Here is a 17226-nt window from a genome sequence, read left to right as displayed (position 1 = left end):
CTTTTAAGGCTGATATTGTTTCCAACACAAATAAATAAAAGCAAAAAAAATCTCAATTTTGCATAAGTATAGTGTATATTCTATGTGTCTATGAAACTTAGAAACCTACTTGCAGCATTTGAAAATACATACTTTCCAAGTGTTCCACATAGTGACGTACTAATTCACCCAAACAGAACCAAATATAAAAAATTAACATTCAAGAAGGAGGTACAAAGCAAAAAAAAACACTTAATTTGGCAGCTATCAATTTTCTAGCACAATGATTGCCATATGGATAATAAAGTCATAGGACACAAAAATGTACCCTTCAGTCCAACTTGTCCATGTGAACCAGGTTTCCCAAACTAAGCTACTCCCATTTTCTTGTGTTTGGCCCATATCCCTTGAAATCTTTCCTATCCATGTACCTGTTCAAACATCTTTTAAATGTTGTAACTGTACTGCATATACCACCTCCTCTGGCATCTCGTTCCATATATGCACCGCATTTTGTGTGGAAAAGTTGCCTCTCAGGTCCCTTACAAATCTTTCCCCTCTCACCTTAAACATTTACTCTCTAGTTTTGAACTCCCGACAAGAGAAAGACCTTTGCTATTCACCTTATTTATGCCCTTCATGATTTTATAAATCTCTATAAGGTCACCCCTCAACCTTCTACCCTCCAGGGAAAAGCTATCCAGCCTTCAGAGAATAAGCTATTCAGAGCCAGTAATATCTTTGTAAATCTTTTCTGCACCCTTTCCAATTTAATAATATCCTTCCTAGAGCAGGACATCCAGAACTCCTACTCCAAAAGTGGTCTCACCAATGTCCTATAAAGCCGTAAAGTGAAAAATATCTCTGAATTTATTTTTCCAAAACTGATTTCAGTTGCCTTCTTAATTTTTAATCTAAAGACACAGCAATGTGGTTTAATATAATGCAAAATATATTTCACACTAATATAGGTGAATACATAATATTTCAATTTGTAAAGATAAAACTCCCCTCCAGAGGCCTATACTTCTTACAGTGACCAAAGAGTTGGTTTCAAACCTCACTTCCATTCTCAATATCTCAGTTAAACTTAATTCATTTATGTTCACTTGAGGGATGTCAGCATCGCTGGTTTGGCCATTTATTGCCTGTCTCTGGTTGCCCTTAAGCAGTTGGTGGTGAGCTGCCTTCTTGAACCGCCCCATCCATGTGCTATAAGTAGATCGAAATGTTGTTAGGTAGGGGATGCAAGGAATTTGGCCCAGTGATACTGAAGTAATGATGATATACTTCGAAGGCAGGATGGTGAGTGGCTTGGAGGAGAACTTGCAGGTGGTGTTGTTCCTATATATCGGCTGCCCTTGTCCTTCTAGGTAGTAGTGGTTTTTGGTTTGCAAAGTGTTACCTAAAGATCTTTGGTAAATTTCTGCAGTGCATCTTGTAGATGGTACACACTGCTACGACTGAGCATTAGTGATAGAGTGACTGAATGTTTGGGTGTGTAGCGCCAATCAAGCAGTCTCTTTTGTCTTGGATGGTATCAAGTTTCTTGATTATATTTGGAGCTGCACCCTTCCAGGCAAGTGTGAGAATTCCATTGCACTCCTGACTTGTACCTTGTAGATGATAGGTAGGCTTTGGGGAGTCAGGAGTTGAGTTACTTGCTTTAGTATTCCTAGCATCTGACTTGCTCTGGCAGCCACTGTTTTTATGGTGAGTCCAGTTCAATTTCTGGTCAATGATGATCCTTAAGATATTGATAATGAGAAATTCAGTGATGGTAACATTATTGAATGTCAAGGAGCAGTAGTTAGATTGTTTCTTATTGGAGATGGTCATTGCCTGGCACTTGTGTGGTGCAAAATTATTTTCCACTTTTCAGGTCAAGCCTGGATACTGTCCAGGCCTTGCTGCATTTGGATATGGACTGCTTCAGCATCTGAGGAGTTGCAAATTGTGCTGAACTGCATTTATTTTCTTTATATTGTACAGACATGATCTTCACCTACTGGAACATTTACAACTTTTTCATTCTTTCCTATTTTGCTTTTGATTATTTTTGTTGTCAGTAGATTTGTCTAACTAGCTTTCTTTGTTTTTAAATTGTTTAATCTAAAATTGGGGCTGAAATAATAAGCATAGTTCAACTTAAATGTGCCGACCTTCCACAAATGTGTTTCACATAATTTTAAAAATTTCCCTTATCAATTTCATTTTGTTGTCACTTTCTATTGCTAATAAACTGTCTTTCTCACATAAGCTGTTACAGCAGTGACACCAGTTCCAAAGTTCATTTCTTGCATTGGCTCCCAGCATTAGAACCCAAAGTAGCATTCCAGTTTCGTATCAATATTTGCATGACTTACTAAACAGACTGCCAATTCCAGTAATGGTCTTTCATTCTGGTACTTGATCATTGTTTTCTTCCTTGCCCAGCTTTAAATAATTCAAAGTATCAATAAATGAATATTTGTGAAAAGCATGCAGAATTATTTTGAAAAATACATGGTTGAGTGGGGAGAAGCTGACATAAATGAAAAAGATTCTGGGTGGGAATGCCCATAGTCAACCTTCCCACCCACCATTAATTGACACCCTTAAGTGACCAATTAAGGGCCTTAGCCTATTGCTGATGGGATTAAGTCAACTGCTGGCAGGCCTGTCATCACACACTGTTCCTGATAACTGCTACTCTGTAGGAAAATTGTCACCTCAGGGGAATGGGGAGGTCCTCCAATCAAAGATAATCATTGCTAATCGAGGGAGTTGACAGCAGGCAGGGGTAGGAGGCACTGCATGCTCCCTCTCTGCTTTTGCTTCAGAAACACAACTCCCACTCTCCACTCACCGCAATCACCAACCTGAAGAAATCTTGCCTGCACATCATTTCATTTGTCCCATGCCCTTCCCAATTCTGAGACTCCAGTGGTGCAATTCCACCTGTAGCTCCTGCCTCTTCCGTGGTGTTGCTCAGTACAAGATCCTGGATTTCTGCCCACAGGGAATTGGCTGCAGCTTGATTGGCAGATAGAAAATAGAGAATATGTTCATATTGTTGGGTAGATGGTCAGCGTTGTAGCTGTACTGGAACAGCTTGGCAGGGGCACAGCCAATTCTGGAACACAAGTTTTTAGTGCTGATGCCAGATTATCATCAGCATTCGTATGTTTTGCCATATCTAGTACTTGCAGCCACTTTTTGGTATCATATTTTTAAAAAATTGACTGCAGACCAACATGTCTTGATACTAATCCACATGATAAGACTGCGGTAGATCTTTTATTCAACAATTCTGGCTGAAGATTGATGCAAACAATTTAGCTTTGTCTTTTACACTGAACTGCTAGGCTTCCCCATTATTGAGGATGGGATTGTTTGTGACACGTCCCATTCTTGTTAGTTGTTTAATTGTCCATCATTGTTCATGACCTGATGTGGCAGAGTTTTGATTTAATTCATTGGTTGTGGGATCACTTAGCTTTGTCTATAGCATACTATTTTTCCTGTTTGGCATTCAAGTAGCCCTGTATCATCAGTTTGACACTTCAGTTATAGGTATGCCTGGTACTGTTTCTGGCATGCCCTTCTGCATTCTTTGATGAATGAAAGTTGATCCCCTAGCTTGATGATAATGATAGATTGAGGCATTTGCTGGGCCATGAAGTTACATCCTGTGTTTGAATATAATTCTGCTGTTGCTAGTGGCCCACAGAACATCATGGATGTCCAGTTTTGACTTTCTGGATCTGTTCAAAATCGATCCCTTTTAGTATAGTGGTAGTGGCACACAACATGGCAGAGGGTATCCTCAACGTAAAGATGAGATTTCATCTCCAAAAGGATCGTGTCTTTGTAATTCCTTACGATACTGCCTCTGCAACAGGTTGATCATAAGGACAAGTTGTTTTTCATCTTATTGTTCCCATTTCGCATGTTACCTGCTCAAGTCTTAACAGCTATGTCCTTTGCACCTTGGTCAAGTCAGGCAGTACTTGTGCTATTGAACCAGTCTTGGTAATCAATATAGAAATCTCTCACCCAGAGACTTGCCCTCTGTGCCTTTGATAAATTTTTTTTCTGAGTACGCGCCTAAGAAGCACCTTGAGGCATTTTGCCATATTAGGAACACTGTTATTAATGGCTGCTTGTTAACACAAAACTTGGGTGTTGCTGATGAAAAGATAAGCTGTAAAAGCTTGACAGTTTGCACCCATCATAACAGAATGACAAGAGTACCAAATTGCAAAGGAACCAAGAATGAGAAGACAGTGCTGATTAATTGGTTAGTAAATTGTCATTGATGGAGGTATTACCATGTAGAATGCACTAGAGAACATTTAACTGCCAAGCTTTTATTTCAAGTCCTTTTGTTTCCCCAACAGACAGAATGCTGACTGTGTCCAACCACTGCTTATAAAATCCAGAACATAGTGTCCAGCATTAGGAATGATTCCTTAATTGGACAACACTTGAAAAACAACCCCAAGAATGCTAAAAGCACATTAATTGAAGATTACCAGTAATTTAATTTCACAGTGTGGCTCACTGACATACAAAGCCGAGGCTTTTGCGAATGAAAGAACATTTAAATATATTGTGTCTTTTCCAAACAAATCAGATATTTAGAGGACAGGCATTTCCAAGTTTATTCCCCATAGCAATGGCTCAACTTACTGGTTTGAATTGAAACAAATGCTTGTCAGTTAACTGCTTCCAATGACTCCACCAATCAAATGTGTCCACATGCTAAAGAATCTGCATCCTCTTCCTATATATTATAAACTATTGCCCCCTGTAAGGTTTGGCATTCTTGTGATTCTGTCCAGATGAGTGCAAGATGAAAAGCTTTTGACTGCACATCTCTTTCTTGGAGTAACATTCAAATGCTGTCATTGTTATTGTTAAAATATGAATCATACAGTAGTAGTTTTAACTATAAAACATATAAAGTGCAATATGAATATTGAAAACAAAAGCAAACTTGATTTTTGTAATGTGCTCCGGATGGCTCATTGATAATTGGGAACTAAGAAAATTCCAGCTGTGATTCTCAATCTCTGTTAAATAATCAATATCTGGAATAGCAGGGGAAGGTGTCCCGTGCTATTAGCCCATCACTCCTGGTTCAGGGAAGGTGGAATAAAAATTGAAGTAGTTCCTATTCCTGAGTAGCTTGCAATGATCTAGTTTGGGAGTTATGAGAGTCACAATAAAGTCCAGGTATCTCAGATAGCCAATCAGGACTACCCCTTTAAGTTATACATGGTCAGCCGGTAAGCATTCCTTCCTGAAAGAAGAAAATTAGTCAGCGGGATTTAATACCTGGACTCCATTAGTTAAATTACAAGGAGGGCTTACACAAACTAGGTTGTAATTCCTGGAATTTAAGGTTGAAGTGTAATTTAATTAAACTTTTCAGACAACTAAATCGGGTAAATAGTTAGAAATTGTTTTCAACGGTTCAGGAATCTGAGACAAGAGTGCATAGTCTAAACATTAGAACAGACCTCGAAAGTAAAATCCGTAAACCCTGCAGGAAGCAGGTCTCTTATGAATAGCAATTGATGCTTTATAGTTGATGATTGATGGATTTCCATTAACCAGACGTATTTAGGCTTATGGTCCAAAAGTGGAGATGTGAAGTTTGGTCCCATACTGCCATAATGTCACTAAATAGTGGAACAGAGGATCTATATAACTCATTGTTTCTACTTTCCAATACAGGGGCGAGATAGGAAATTCATCATAGAGGTTTATAAAATCATGAGGGGCAAGGTCTTTTTCCTAGGATGGGTGAGTCCAAAGTAAGAGAGCATAGGTTAAGGTGAGACTGGTAAAATTTAAAAAGGGCTTGTGGGGTAATTTTTTAACACAGAAGGCTGTGCGTGCATGGAACAAATTGCCAGAGGAAGTGGTAGAGGCTGGTACAACTAAAACATTTAAACGGCATCTGGATGGGTATATGAATAGGAAGGGTTTAGAGGGATATGAGCCAAATGCTGGCAAATGGATCTAGGTCAGATTAGGATGTTTGGTCGGTGCGGACAAGTTGGACAGAAGGGACTGTTTCTGTGCTGTTTAACCCTATGACTCCATCTTAATGTGATTAGATTCAGAAATAATCTATATTTCCCAGCAGATCATCTAACTGTTTCTGAAGTAATTCTGAACTTTCCTTTACATGGAAAGGAAATGAATTAAAAGTGGTTGTAAGGCATTAGGTCACAGATTAATCATAGTCTCCTTGAATGCTGGAAAAAAAGCTATTCAATAGACCACTCCTGTTTCTATGTTCCTATTACCCTGCCCAAAATTAGACCCAACTTTCATTACTCTTGATTTATCTAATATCTGTGTCAAGTTATTATTCCACAAGCTCAAACATGTATCTCTTTTCCTAATTGTTACAGTTTAATTTGAATTAATGCTTGAGATTTACTATTTCTAAGTTGTTTATTATTTCATATACCTCAAGAAAATCACTTGTTAGCCTTTTTCCTTCAGGGCTGAGAAGCCCAAGTTTCTGTAATCTTTCCAATAATCCTTTTATGCTGAAGATCAGTCTCACGGCTCTTTCTATACTGTCTCTAGGGCTTGAATGTTCTATAACATAACTACAGCATAAATGCTATCCCACTTCACATCAGCTCTGATGAAGAGTCAACTAGGCTCGAAATCTTAGCTTGCTCTCTCCATGGATGCTGTCTGACCCACTGCATTCTCCACCATTTGTTGTTTTCAGTGCAGATTCCAGCATCTGCAGTGATTTGTTCCTATACCTTGAATGTTCCTTTGTGCCTTCACCAGATATACTGTGGAACTGTTCATCTTAATTTTAAAATTCCATTTAATTTTTTTACTTTTATGGCAAATGCTGATGAACCTTATGAGGTAAATGCAAATCCTTTTTGTGACAACCATATACCCCAACTTGGTTCAATCAATCATCTCAAATCTGAAAAGAATTGCTGAACCTTTGTTAACAGTTTTACTTTCCATAAATATTGACTTTCACAAGAACAATTAAACCTGATGACTGTGTTAAACAGTGGAAATTAAATAAGCATGATTGGGTACCAAAATCCTAACTTTGGAAAGGAAGTATGCATGAGTAGGTGGGAGGTATGCAATTACAAATGTTTGAAAACATCAATACAATTAAAAATACACTTATTAGCCAGCTTTCTTGCTCAAATTGTTAGATTAATCCAGATTAACTTGGAAAGAACCTCTTAATAGTAAGTATCGCAACATATTGAAACCTTAAGTGCTAGGAGTAAGAATGTGCTGACAGTAAGCATAACACAGGTTATATAGAGGTAGAAATTAGAACAAACTAATTGTGAATTCAGCACACACATTACAAGTCACATTTGAAACAGGGAAACTGGCTTTAATATGCCAAAAAGTACATTGCTCAGGATTTTTTCTGAAATGAAACAAGATTAGTTATTTTTGATGCTATTTGAGCATCCATTTTCCAGTTTAACTTATTCTCATGCAGTGAAATTATCAGATTTAAATTGGAATTATAAAATTTTAATTATCTGTTACAATGTCGGGGGAAGCAATTTGGATGCTGCATTGTTTCCAGTGAGATTGCTCTACACGTTATTATATGCATTTGTTTAGTCTTATCATTTTGCCTTATGTGGTCAACACGTTAGTTGTAGAAATACAATAATGAGATTTGTGGCAATTCAAGGTCAGGAAATCATAAATCAGTTTGTGCTAGCTAGTAACCATCATCATCATCATCATCACATCAGGAGCAACAATAGAAAAGAAAATAAAGAAGAAAAACATTAATGTGAAAGGAATATCACCAGTAGAGTCTGGAATTTCAAGACAGATACAAAAAAACTTTTAATGCATTTTACGCTGACTGCCATGCTATGATACATAATAGAGAATGAATTAAAAATGTCAAATTCTGTGAGTGTTCAAATAACTTGGTTCTTTGTTGCTCAAGTCAAAACCTGTCTGAATGATGGATCAAAAAGATAAAGAGAAAATGTAAGATGGACAAGCTAAAATGAAAAGTGAAATAGGCTCATCGAAAGCCAAGTCCATAATGTAATACTTTACAGTAAAGACCTGTAGGGTAGAAGCCAATACCATTAGGATGAATCCAAGCAGCACTAAAAGCTAATGCCTTGTCCAATCGAAGCTATTTCTATGGCTGCTTGGGCTTCTGCAACTCTGTCTTTACACTAGACTGAAAACTCTTTGTACTAATTGCCAGATTGTACCAGGTTTTCTGGTTCAGTTCCATTCTATAATTGGTTGACAAAGATGATCAAAAAAGGAGAAAAAAATCAGGCTCACTACTGCAGGCAGAGGGTCTGACAATGTTTCACAGAGAGGCCATCATCCTCTGACATTCTGTACAAAATTAATTGAGCACTATGGGCAGATCTGCTGCTCATCTTTCTCCCTCAGCCACAGGCCTAAACTTGGGAGGTCTATGAAAAGAGTTACAAAATCATTTTATGCAATTTGTCTATTTTCTTTAACTATGTTTTTATTAAAAGCTTGAGGAATGCTGTTGGCGGTTTCTTTGCAAATGTATTTGTAGTAGCTTGCCACTGTAATCCCCTAAAGGGATTCTCCTGTTTTGAAGTTACATAGAAACTCAGTTAAATACCTGTATTTTTCAATTCCCAAATAAAAAAGTTTAAAATCCACTACAGATTACAAATTACTTTTATTTAGTAATTACTCAAAACCTTAGTATATTTGCTACAATCTGTTCACACTTTATAGATTGATAGCTTTGTGAAAATAATGGTAAGAATATCAAACAGAGTTTAAAGTGAATCATTTTAAGTAGCTTTGAGATTCCTAATTGCTTCCATTAAATAAAATATGGAGAACACTTGCTAGCTAATTTAAAACAACTAGAAGCTACTTCAAATCCAATGAAGCTTTATAGGAAACTTGCACACTGATTTGCATGCCCACAGACTTGCACACTTGATATTAAAATCCACTTATTACTTTTAATGATGAAGTATATTTCACATGTTAACATAAATTGGAAATGTTATTATTCAACAGACCAATTAAGAGGTGTAATTTTTATAACTATTCTCAAAATTATAGATTAAAAATTACTAACAGATATTCATTAATTTTGCAATAACATGTAAAAGAAGCTTTCAAGTCTAGTTTAAGAAAGTTTCTCTGATGTTTCAAAAAATTCCAATTTTAACTACCATACAGCTATTCCTGAAATATTCATATTTGGGGACAAGCAACATGAACTACCTCCTAGAGTCAGTAAAATTTCTTATTTCATACAGACATTATTGGAATTGAAATTTATGCAGTCCAGATTAATAAAATTTAGGCTGTCCTCTAGGATATGCAAGTGATTCACCGTGTCTAATATTTATGCACTATTGAACTTTTATATTTTTTTTATTTGATGGTACATCCATCACAAAAGCTTCATGTAATTATTTTGCAAAGCTGACCTATAAGTATCAAGAAGCAAAATAAAATCCTTCATCTTCCAATTAAAATCCCTTTTACTTTCACCATCCATACAAAAATTATTTTGAAGAAAAACATATCTTATGTTTACTTATAAAGTTTTTCACCCATTTATTACAGTGGAAGCATCCTTCCCCCCACTTCCAAAGGCAGCCCATGGTGAGGAAAATCATATGCCTACGACTAGAAACACCTATTGTTCTGCAATAATAAAATCGAAGAATAATTGTTCAGCTGGAAAAGGAAACTTTATAGACAAGAATCAGCTTGGTAAAAAATGTTGTAATATTAACTTCCCACTTAAGAACAAGTTTGTTCATAGTTTAGCAAAGTCAAAACATAAGAATTGTGCGAACTTGTGATGACTGACATACTGGACCTATATACATGATATTCTCCTGTGTTATTGGCCTGTGAAATTGAAATCCTTAGCACTTCCTGGTAATATGGAACATTGATGAAATTATGAATTTGACTAAATATAGAGAGGTTTAGAAACTGGCAGCTTAGCTGAAGTCAGCAAAACAGTTTGTAGGGCTTACCTTCACACAAAATACAGACATCTGTATGAGGCCTAAATCCGCAGATAAATCCAGATGTTTTCCCAGACACACAACTCTAACAGGTGTAACACTACATAGGTAAAACACAATATCTAATATTAACAAAATTTTTAAAAAGGAAACAGAAAAGAGTAAGAGAGTAAAATGTCTTCCCACAGCTACAACAAGCACCAGTGCAGGGGGAGTTAGGAATGCACTGGCTATAGACTTTTTCCAAAGCTGTAGGTCTTTTTTAGTGAAGCAAGATTAGTTCATACAAAACTCAACAATACAGCACTGAAACCCATTGTTGATATTCAACATTTTTCACATAGCGGAACAGAATAGACAATATGGTAGCTAGGAAACCATGGGCTGGATTATAAGTAGATCATATCTCATTCATCCACTGTTCAGTAATCTTTTTTCTTAACCAGTCCAAATGATTGAGGAGAACATAAACCAAAATCAATAATCAGTCTGCTTAAATGGAAAAAGGAATTCAACAGAATAAGATGATCCATGGACAGGAAAAAATTCTGATCAAGTAAAATTTATGATAAAACTTAATAACTGACATTTTAATGACAGAGGTCCAGAGACAATAAGGAAATATGTAATTTCAGTATTACAGTTTCTACATACTTTCATTGAGCAGGAAAATGCTATTCTTTGAAATGTATTTTCAGTGAACATTCAACTGCATAACCTTTAGCAGCAGACAGTTTACAAGTGTAAAAAGCTATGAACGTTGAATGAGGTGCTATAACCAAAAGATTAGTCCATCCATTCTTCTCAGAGATTCTGACTAATCTACTCTGCATGCCCAGCATTTAGGCTTTTGCTTAGATCATTTGTCCTTACATTTTTTTTAAGCAGAATAATTATTTGTTCAAAATTAAATGCATAAACCTGCAAAATATTTCTTCTCACAAATGTGCCCAAAAAATAAGCATTGACTTGGAATTAATTACATCTCATGCAAAGAAAGACTAATTTTTGTTCTGGTATAGGATACACTATAAGTGGATTATATTTATGGGCCTTTTTTTTTCCCTTGTACCGTTTAGCCATTTTAAAAAATTCCAAGTTCCTTTTTATAAAAAAGATCCAGTTCCCAGTTTTCCTTCAGACCACTGAATGCTCTAGGTAGCCATAGAAGTGATTGTTCCTACCAGCTCCTTTTCATCAGTTCAGCAATTGACCAATTGACAACTGATTGATGGTTATCTTTTCAGTCTTACAATAGGAGAAATTACCATTACTAAAGCTATGTACAGTAAATGCCTCCAGAGTAAATTACATGATTCTAAAATTCTCCTTCACTCACTTAGTACAATAGCAACACAACAAAAAGTTTCCTTTTTTGTCCCTATTCTTATACTGTAGATTTGGCCTTTCCTGCCAACTGCAGAAAGGAACTTGACAGCTTCTTTAAAAAGAGGAGCATAAAGGATCCTGAATGAGAGATGGCACTGGGCCGGACTTAGGGTCCTATTCAACGCCAGAGCTATTCTTTGTAGAGAAAAATTAGGCATGTGAGTGTAAGATAAGATGTGTCTGAATAGACATGGAATACTCGATGTGACCTTGAACTTTATCCACATTTTTTTGTTAACTATTAATGCTCTTTGGCTCAGTACAGTTAATGTGTTGCTCAATTGAAAAATTCCTTGTTATTCTGAAGGAAGCAATCAACTCAACAGTATAGGGTTGGTGTGAAGCCACTTTACTTTGCACCAATAATAGTTACATGGTAAACCCCAATCAGTGCCTAGTCTGACAATAGAAGAAAGTAGATTGCAGTTAACTTGAAGGAAGTCATCTCGCTCTGTTTGTGTGCAGACGTACTGTACAATTTTCTGAGTATTTGTGCAGAGCTAGGTTTCAGACTTAAATGTAGAATTAAACACAAGGTCATGCTGTTCATTTCATTCTCCAAAAGTATCATCAAAATCTCTAATTGTTAGTTACAATAGAGATCAACTAATGCTGATCAACTTTATTAACTCAAGTGAATTACAGAGATATTATTTTTCCTTAAAATATTTCACATTCATGCAAAGTAACTTTCCAGGCACAATGTTGTAACGGTTAACCTATATCACTGAACTACATGGTCAAGAAATATCTTGATTTTTAAAAGCGCATATTTATTTTCAGATCTCTCCCTGCTTCACCCTTCCCTAGCTGCATAATCTCCTTCAGGCCTATAACCCTGCAAAATATTTGCATTCCTCTAATTCTGGCCTGACGGGCATTGCCAATTTTTATTGTTCCACCATTCAGTAGTCTCCCAACATCCATCTGCTTGTTTAATCCTCCTTTTAGACAATTTCTAAAACCATATTATTTGTCCAAGGTTTTGGTAATCTTGCCTGATGTCACCTTATACAATCCAATGTCATGTTTTGTTTTATATTGCTCCCCATGAAGAACTTTAGGATGTTTATCATGACAAAGATGCAATATTAAAAAGTTGTTGTACTTATTTAATTAGTGTGGAAGACACAATTTCTGTTTGCCCAAATGAATTGGGATAGCCTTTCACACAACAGAAAGAATTCCAGTTGGATTTCACAATCAATGGGTAAGCTTAGTACAGTATTAAATAGACAAACTATCAAAGTGAAACAGCTAAGTGTCAATCTAAAAAGCATACTGCTGAAAACATTACACTTAGTGGAAAACAACAGAGTTTGAATTTTAAAATTAATCATTTATTTTTCCCACAGTAAACCCTTGCTCTACACAAGAAATGGCTTTTTGAGGAATTATTGGCTGATTACAATTGTCATAAATGTTGACTGATGGTCAGGTAAAAGGCTCTTCTAATCTACAATAAGAAATGGCAAACAAATTCCTTAATTTGCTAAGATTTTCAGGAGATAAAATAGATGAGTTGACAGCACAAATGGAAATAAAATGTATGACCTAACTGCTATCATGGAGATGTTGCTGCAGGATGACCTGTCCTTTCTGGCTGGGAGCTACTGTTAATAAAGAATTAGATTAGTATATTAGTGACAGAGGATCTTATATCTGAAGATTCCAGAACTAGAGGGCATAGGTTTAGGATGAGGGGGGAAAGATATAAAACAGATCTAAGGGGCAACGTTTTCACGCAGAGGGTGGTACGTGTATGGAATGAGCTGCCAGAGAAAGTGGTGGAGGCTAGTACAATTGCAACATTTAAAAGGCATTTGGATGGCTATATGAATAGGAAGGGTTTGGAGGGATATGGGCCGGATGCTGGCAGGTGGGATTAGATTGAGTTGGGATATCTAGTCGGCATGGATGGGTTGGACCGAAGGATCTGTTTCCATGCTGTACATCTTTATGACTCTATCAAGATGTGGAATCAGTTTGGGTGGAGCTAAGCAATAGCATGAGGCAGTAAACATTGGTAGGAGTTATTTACATGCCACTAGATAGTAATGTAGATGAAGGGCATAGTAAAATTCAAGAAATTAGAGGGGCATGTAAAATATGTAATACAGTAATCATTGGGCAATTCAATTTACATATAGTTTGGGTACACCTGATTAGCATTATTGTTGAAGAGGACAAATTCCTGGAATGCATATGCGATGATTTTCTAGAATAGTATGTTGAGGAACCAACCTCAGAATGGGCTATTGAAATATAACACTGTGCACTGAGAAAGGGCTGATTAATAACCTCATGGCAAACGATGTTCTAGGGAGGTTGACCACAATATGATACATTTTTGTATTTAGGTTTGGAAATGATGTAGGTCAATTGAAAACGAGGTCTTAAATCTAAACAAAGGAAAATACAAAGATATAAAGGGCAAAATTGGCTGTTGAAGTTTAGGAAACTTGCAACAGTAAACAGACAATGAATAACATTTATATAATAAATACTTGGTTTATAACAAATTTACATTGTTTTGAATGTGCAAGTATCATGCAAGAATAGCCAATAGAAAAGTTAAAGGTTGTATTAGATCGAAGAAACAGGCTTATGAAATTGACAAAATGTAACCTGATGACTGGGAGCATTTTAGAATTCAGCAAAGGAGGACCAAAAAACTGATAAAAAAGGCAATTTTAAAAATGTACATGAACTAGTAAGGATCATAAAAACAAACTGTAAAAGCTTCAATAGGTATATAAAAAAGGAAAAGATTAGCAAATGCAAATGTGAGTCCATTACAGACAGAGGCAGGAGGATTTATGATGGGGAATAAGGAAATTTTAGAGAAACTAATTAAATGGTTCTTGTCTGTCTTTACAGAGGAAGACTAAAAATAATCCACATGCTATTCTAGAAATCTAGAGAGCTGAGTGAGTATTGATGATAAAACACTGAAATCAATAATAGGGAATAAAAAGTAGGACTGGGGAAATTAATACAAAATTAAATTGATGTATCCCTGGACCTGAAGATACACATTCCAGAGTGCAGAATAAACAAGTCATTCTGAGATTTGCAGATTATGACAAGTGGGATAACATGAGAATTAGGTCTTGAGCGATAGCTATTGACAATCCATATCAATGATTTGAATGTGGGGACTAAATGTAATATTTCCAAGTTTGCTGATGCTACAATACAAGGTGCAAATCTAAGTTTTGAGAAGGATGCATGGGGATTTAAACAGGCTAGGTGAGAAGACAAGAACATAGCAGATGGAATAAATATGGAAACACCTGAAGCTATCAAGTTGAGTGAGGAAAACAAAAGTGCAGGGTACTTATTCAATGGTGAGAGATAGGAAAATGTTGATGTCCAAAGGTTGAAAAATCACACAACACCAGGTTATAGTCCAACAGGTTTATTTGAAAATATAAGCTTCCAGAGTGCTGCTCCTTCGTAAGGTAGCTCGTGGGCCAGAGTACATAGGGCACGGAATTTATATGTAAAAAATCAAAATGTCATACAACTGATGCAACGTATTAGACAAACCTAGATGGCGTTAAGTATTTAATCACTTAGAATGGGGATGCAGTTTTGATTGATTAATATGTAAATCACAGAATTTCTTTCAAGTCAGTGCCCCAATGTCCAAAATAACGAGTCTGTTTTTGTTCATAAGTCACAAAAAAGTATCACACAAGTGCAACAAGCAATTAGAAAAACAAGTGGTACATTGGCTTTCATTGCAAGAGGATTTGAGTACAGGGGAAAATAAATTTTGCTGCAATTGTGTAGATACTTGGTGAGTCTGCATCTGCACTATTGTGTAGAATTGTGTAGTATTTTAAAGGATATGCTTTCCATCGGAGGAATGCAACAAAATCTCACCAGACTAATCCCAGGGATGGCAGGATTGTCCTATGAGGAAAATATGAAAAAATTGGACTTGGAATTTAGAATTATAGAGTCATAGAGATGTACAGCACAGAAACAGACCCTTCAGTCCAACTCGTCCATGCCGACCAGATATTTTACCTAATCTAGTCCCATTTGTCAGCACTTGGCCCATATCTCTCTATACCCTTCCTATTCATATACCCATCCAGATTCCTTTAAATGTTGTAATTGTACCAGCCTCCACCACTTCCTCTGGCAGCTCATTCCAAACAAGCATCACCCTTTGCTTGAAACAGTTGCCCCATAGGTCCCTTTTATATCTTTCCCCTCTCACCCTAAACCTATGCCGGCCAGCTCTGGACTCACCCAACCCAGGGAAAAAAACCTTGTCTATTTATCCTATCTATGCCCCTCATAATTTTGTAAACCTCTATAAGATCACCCCTTGGCCTCAGATGCTCCAAGGAAAACAGCCCCAGCCTTTTCAGCCTCTCCCTGTAGCTCAAATCCTCCAATCCTGGCAACATCCTTGTTAATCTTTTCTGAACTCTTTCAAGTTTCACAATATACTTCCAATAGGAAGAAGATCAGAATTGTCTGCAATATGAGGAATGAGAGGTGATTTCATTGAAACATACAAAATTCTTATAGCGTTCAACAAGGTAGATGTCTGAAGATAAACACAGACTGCAGATGCTGGAAATTGGAAACAAGACAGGATCTCCATAGATGTTGCCAGACTTGCTATATTTCTCCAGCGCTGTGACTTTGTTTCAGATATCTGGAGATACCAGGTAAAAAGATGCATTCTTGTGAACTAGGGACACAGTCTCAAAATAAGATCATTTGGACTGAGATAAGTGGACATAGCTTCATGCAGATAGTGGTCAATCTTTGAAATTGCTGTGTTGTGGAAGCCAAGTTATTGAGCAGATTCATGACAGAGAGTGAAATACTTTAGATATTAAATATATCAAAGGACATGGGGATAGATTCCCTACAGTATGGAAACAGGCCCCTCAGCCCAACAAGTCCACACCCACCCAGACCCATTCCCCCACCCTGTATTAATCCCTGACTAACGCACCTAACACTATGGACAATTTAGCATGCCAATTCATCTAACCTGTACATCTTTGGACTGTGGGAGGAAACCGGATCAACCAGAGGAAACCCATGCAGACATGGGGAGAATGTGCAAACTCCACACAGTCAGTTGCCTGAGGCAGAATAGTATGGGAAAATGGTATTGAGGCCAAAGATCAACCATTATTGTGTTGAATGGTGGAACAGGCTCTAGGGGCTGAATAATCTGCTCCTGCTGCCTTTTCTTACATTCCTACAAATGCAATTCATTCTAAGACCAGAAGTGTTAAGGGTATATCTTATGTTCTGAGCCTCGAATGAGTAGTTTCAGCAATAGTCTCTATGTGACCATTAACAAGTTCCTTTTCTCCTCTGATGACAGAATAAGAATAAATGGAGTTGGGGATCACTGTATGATCATGCAAAATTTTAAATTAATGAGTGGAGATCAGGGACTCTTGTGGTGACTCAGCAAGTGGTTAGTTCATGCCAAGTTTGATCACCCAGCATATGTGTAATGACTGACCTCAGTTAGAGTGGTAGCAATGCTCAACAAGTGGCATGTAATGCTCAACAAAGCTCTGTACTCTTGGGTTAGGGAGGCAACATCAACCAGCTTTCTTGCATCATTGGGAATTTCTGCATGTTGCTACAAGAAAAAGTGGTGTAAGCAAGGGGAAAATTGGTCACACATCCCATAAATGATTCCATTACAATTTATTATCAGTACGCTCCTCTATTTCCTGAAATAGTGCGATGCCCTTTCTGGGGGGCCAGTTTGCCCTCAAGTATACATACATTGTTAGAATTTCTCACTTAAGTGAAAACCTCAGTGGACATC

General features: G+C 36.9%; 1 long non-coding RNA gene across 1 annotated transcript in view; it reads right to left on the bottom strand.

Annotated features, from left to right (window-relative positions):
- Positions 1 to 10203, bottom strand: part of LOC122556009 (uncharacterized) — a 64179-nt gene extending 53976 nt beyond the window's left edge. The window contains exon 1 of the long non-coding RNA XR_006313432.2: positions 10020 to 10203. This is a non-coding gene — a long non-coding RNA (uncharacterized LOC122556009). The remainder of the gene's footprint in view (positions 1 to 10019) is intronic.
- Between the last annotated feature and the right edge of the window lie 7023 nt (positions 10204 to 17226).

This window comes from Chiloscyllium plagiosum, unplaced genomic scaffold (genome assembly GCF_037043375.1).
Source record: "Chiloscyllium plagiosum isolate Xiang-an unplaced genomic scaffold, Cpla_swu_hap1 HiC_scaffold_13, whole genome shotgun sequence".
In the NCBI taxonomy this organism is placed as follows: domain Eukaryota; kingdom Metazoa; phylum Chordata; class Chondrichthyes; order Orectolobiformes; family Hemiscylliidae; genus Chiloscyllium; species Chiloscyllium plagiosum.
This window is presented reverse-complemented; position numbering and strand designations above follow the sequence as displayed.